The sequence below is a fragment of the Myotis nattereri genome, assembly GCF_964212035.1.
Source record: "Myotis nattereri genome assembly, chromosome: 11".
Taxonomy (NCBI): domain Eukaryota; kingdom Metazoa; phylum Chordata; class Mammalia; order Chiroptera; family Vespertilionidae; genus Myotis; species Myotis nattereri.
In genome coordinates, this window is record NC_138086.1 from 24,650,171 (window position 1) to 24,655,115 (window position 4,945).

General features: G+C 43.9%; 1 pseudogene across 1 annotated transcript; it reads left to right on the plus strand.

Annotated features, from left to right (window-relative positions):
• The first annotated feature begins 569 nt into the window (after nucleotides 1-569).
• LOC308527329 (phosphoglycerate mutase 1-like) lies at nucleotides 570-4,600 on the plus strand (annotated as a pseudogene). Its single transcript has 2 exons — nucleotides 570-648; nucleotides 3,857-4,600. The product of its transcript is annotated as a phosphoglycerate mutase 1-like (transcript).
• Nucleotides 4,601-4,945: the final 345 nt, after the last annotated feature.

The window sequence follows — 4,945 nt, forward strand, 5'->3', positions numbered from 1 at the left end:
ACATTGTTTCAAATGCATTGTTCTAATAGATTTAAAACTCTTTGAACACTTCAACTTCAGAAAGATTTCATTTTGATATATATGCATAACTTTTAAAGAAATAAAAGTATAAAACGGTTTTCCAACTTCAATGTGGGTAGAAACACTTGGAGAACTTGTTAAGAATTTCAGATTTCTGGACCCTATTCTAAGAATTTCTGATTCAATGTATCTTAGAATGGAACAATGAATCAGGTTATTTTAATATGTATTGTATTAATCAAGGTAGTCTATCCTCAGTAACAAATAACCTTCAAACCTCAAATAGTTAACACATAAAGGTTCATTTCTCACTCATATCCCGAACCAAATTGGCAGCTTCCTGTGTAGAGAATTCGAGACCAAGACTCCTTACATTTTATGGTCCTGTCATCTTGTAAGAACTGAGAATCCTCTGTGGGAAAACCCTATATCTAAACAGGAAGAGAGAGAGAGAGAGAGAGAGAGAGAGAGAGAGAGAGAGAGAGAGAGAGAGAGAGAGAAGATTGAGAATGTGATATATTAGCACATGAGAGTGTTTACAGCCTATTATGGTAGTGGCTGAACTCAATCTAGAAATCACGCCTCACTGTAATTGGAAAGGGGAATACAGTCTCGTGGTATATTCAGGTAGAAAGGAAAATGCTTGAATATAGGTGAACAGTGGCATTTCATCTCTAGTGCCCATTGCTTCAGATGCACTACTCTATGGACCATAGGTTGGAAAAACTTTGCTATGTGGCAAAACTCAGTTCATTTCTTATAAATTCTAAACATGATCATTCATAACACAGTTTATTTTCCCAAGACTTGGTTTTAAAATGTCTTTGTCGTTTCTCTTTAATCCTTATGTTAAAGTCATATAACATGTAAGATGGCTCACGTCCATGGCTTTTCTGCCTTAGGGTGAAACGTTGTTTTCACGGCTTCCATCAACTATTGGCTATTGCTTTAGCTTAAAGAATCACTTCAATGACTCCCCTTTCTCACAGCCTCTGTTGAAGTAGTTCCTTATAAGTTTCAGGTGTTTTTATTGATTCTTTTCATGGAGCAGGAAAAGGAGGAGATTATGGCCAGGGAAGGCATTTCAGCCCTTCATAAAAAACAAACAACAAAACAAAACCAAGCAAAACAGCCCTTAGTAATCAATTCTATTTCTAGATCCCTTTTCACTTGAGTGCCTTTATATCTTTGCATTTTATTTTTCTTTTATGTGAGAGCTCACTTCAAGTTATAACCATTTGATCAATATTTTATTTTGTCCATAAATGATTTTCCTTAGTAACTTCTTAACAACTTACAACTTTGATAAACTGCCTTCTTAAGTAAACTGCTTTGTGAGGAAGATTACATAAGAAAGTAGTTTGTAAAGATTATACAAAAGATTATATAAAAGTTTGTAAAGTTTTCCAAACTGGTTTGGCTCAGTGGATAGAGCATCAGCCTGCAGACTGAAGGGTCCCAGGTTCGATTCCGGTCAAGGGCATGTACCTTGGTTGCGGGCACATCCCCAGTAGGAGGTGTGCAGGAGGCAGCTGGTCGATGTTTCTCTCTCATCGATGTTTCTAACTCTCTATCGCTCTCCCTCCCTCTCTGTAAAAAATCAATAAAATATTTTAAAAAGTTTGTAAAGTTTATTGTAAAGGTCCTATTAAATAGTGTATGCAAATATTTTTGCCCCCAGAATTCACAGTCGGAATAGCATTTTCACACCAAAAAAAATGTAAACTTTTAAAAGATGATTTTAAGTTTTTTACAAGACTTAGGGACTGCAGAAATTATTTGGATAATTTGAGATGGGGGAGCAGGGTAGGAGAGAAAGTGCTGCTCCTCTTTGAAGTACATGGAGTTCATCTTCATCTTCATCCTCGTTTTGTGCGTTGTAGAAAGAGAGCTGTAAATGAAGCGTAGGAGGTACTTATTCTAAGAAACCAAGGAATCACTGAGGGGGGAAAAAGGGGGAATCAGAAACCCACTGCTTGAGTGTCTTATCAACTCATTAGGAATCAGAGATTTTAAAATTCTGCTCTTTCTAGTCTTGAGTAACTTTGACTTCATCACTCTCCCAATCCCTGCCTCAGTTTCCCCATCTGATAGGCCAGAAAGTCCTGCCCTTACCTATGAACTTGGAGAATCCTAGGTCAGAGGAATTGCACCAAACCTGAAAATCACCTTGAATTCCGTTTTAAAAACAGTAAAGTGGAAGACTGATGAAAATATTGTTGGCAAGAGGAGGCTCTGTCTCCATTTATTAAAGGAATCATTCTTATTCTCGGACCTTTCTCGAATGGCCATGGAGACGAGGGGAGAAGAGGCTCAGCCTCCTGCCAAACCAGCAAATGTTAGCTCTCCTAATGCAATCTAAAGTTCAAAGGATAAGCAGGTGGAGCACAGCTGGGACACAGTGGCAAAGGTTCTGTACAAGAACAGAATTCCCTTAAGCCCTGATGAGGGCAAAGAGGCTGGTGAGCTGTTTCTCTCTCTCTCTCTCTCTCTCTCTCTCTCTCTCTCTCTCTCTCTCTCTCTCTCTCTCTCTCTCTCCTGAGCTTACACTCTCACTACCATTGTAATGACTGCAGATGAAAGTTTCAATAGTGTTTCAGGTTAATGTTTCCCAAGCTCTGGCTCTTTGGGCCTCATTGGCTCTGGTCCCAGGGGCTTTGTGTTTTGATACCGGTCGTGTGGAGTGGGTTCTGGAGAGCTCAGTGAGGATGGTGGAAATAAACAGCCCTGATCTAGGACATTCTGCCCCTCACCGACCACTGAGATCCTGAGGTCTGGGAGCCTAACTTTCTTCAGCTTCCATTTTCTCAGTGAAGAACGTGGATGGTGCTCTCTGCACTGTTTGTACAGAAGGATGGCAAGGGGACGAGAGGCTCTGGGTACCTTTTAGGAAGAATTTCCCTATGGCTTACCAGTATATGTCAGGCCATATGCATCATATGCTTAGATTGCAGGTCTAGAAAGGGGCTAATACTAATGCTATATCTCATAGGAACTTCAAGGGTTAACTGTTGCTAATAAAAGTTCATTAGAATTTGCATGATTAACCCGGCTGGCATGGCTCAGTGGTTGAGGGTCAACCTATAAACCATGAGGTCACAGTTTGATTCCCAATCAGAGCATTTACCCAGGTTGAGGGCTCAATCCCCAGGGTGGGGCATGCAAGGGGCAGCCAATCAATGATTCTCTCTCATCCTTGATGTTTCTATCTCTCTCTAACCCTCCCTTCCTCTCTGAATGCAATAAAAATATATTTTAAAAAAGATTTTGCACTGTTATAGCCTCTCTTAAAATCTGTTCAAATAGATTTGTTAAAAATGCCCTTACACAGTGAAACAATACAAATTTATTCTCTTTCGGTTCTGGAGAGTGAATTCCAAAACAGGCCTGGCTAAAATCAAGGCAGGGCTGCTTTCCTTCCTTCAGGGGAGCATCTGTGCCCTGCTTTTCCGGCTTCTGTAGACTGACTGCTGCATTTCTCAGCTCTTGTATCCTTTCTCCATCTTCACAGCCAGCAAGGATGGGCAAGTCTTCCCAGCCCTGCCAGCTCGCTTGAACTCCTGCCTCCTCTTCCATTTTTAAAGACCCTTGTGGTTACATTGAGGCAGCCCAGAAAACTACTTACCTATTTTTGCATTAATTTTTTTTTAAATTGTGCTAAAATATACATCACATTAAATTTACCGTCTTAACTATTTATAGGTATACAGTCGGCAATGTTAAGTGCCTTTTCTTGGTTATAAAGGAAATTCAAGTCCCTCTAAAATATAAAACACACTTCCGAGCATTCTTGGCTGAAAAAGGAAATTGAGACTCAGTGAACCCCAGTCTACAGGGTACTCGGAAGCGCCATGGGGGCGCCTGCGAGCCGGTGCTGATGCCGCAGGGCCAGAGCGGGGAACCTGGAGAACTGAGAGGCGCAAGGAGACCAAGTGCGGGCAGGCGCTGGGGGATGCCGGCTGGGAGTTTGACATCAGCTTCACCTCAGTGCAGAAGAGGGCAATGCAGACCCTCTGGGCAGTGCTGGATGCCTTGGACCCCATGTGGCTGCCTGTGGTGAGGACGTGGCCTCTCAATGAGCGGCCCTGCGGGGTCTGACTGGCCTTAATAAAGCAGAAACTGCTGCGAAGCATGGCGAGGCCCAGGTAAAGGCCTGGAGGTGCTCCTAGGATATCCCACCACTGATGGAGCCCAACCTTCCCTTCTACAGCCACATCAGTAAGGGTCGCAGGTAAGCAGACCTCAGTGAAGATCGGCCACTCTCCTGGGAGAGTCTGAAGGACACCCTTGCCAGAGCTCTGCCCTTTGGGAATGAAGAAATAGTTCCCCTGATCAAGGAGGGGACATGGTACCGATTGCAGCCCATGGCGACAGCCTCTGGGGCATTGTCAGACATCTGGTGTGGCGGGGGAGCTTTCTGAGGAGGCTGTCATGGAGCTGAAACCTGCCGACTGGTATTCCCATTGCCTAGGAATTGGACAAACTTGAAGCCCATCAAGCCCATGCAGTTCCTGGGGGAAGAAGAGACCACACTAAAGCCATGGAGGCTGTGGCTGCCCGGGGCGAGGCCAGGAAGTGAAGGTAGCAGGCTGACGAATTTCCCAAGGACACCTCCCTCCCACCCCATTCCTCTGCATCGCTCCTGTGCACAGGTCACACTGCCCATATCTGTAGGCATCTGAGGTTGTAGCTGCAGATGGGGACGGGTGGCTCCCAATTTTGGTTTAGCCATTTTGTCTCCTGCACCCACTCCCTTCATGCCATCTCATCAGAATGGCACCTCTGGGGCACCGGTCCTCACTCTAAACTGAGGGAAGACTCTTACCTAAGAGACTCCGGAGGTAGTAACTCTTACTTGCTAGTGCTTTGTTTACTACTAAGGACCTGCTGGAGTAGGTGGGTAGGGAGGAGCCATGCTAAGGGG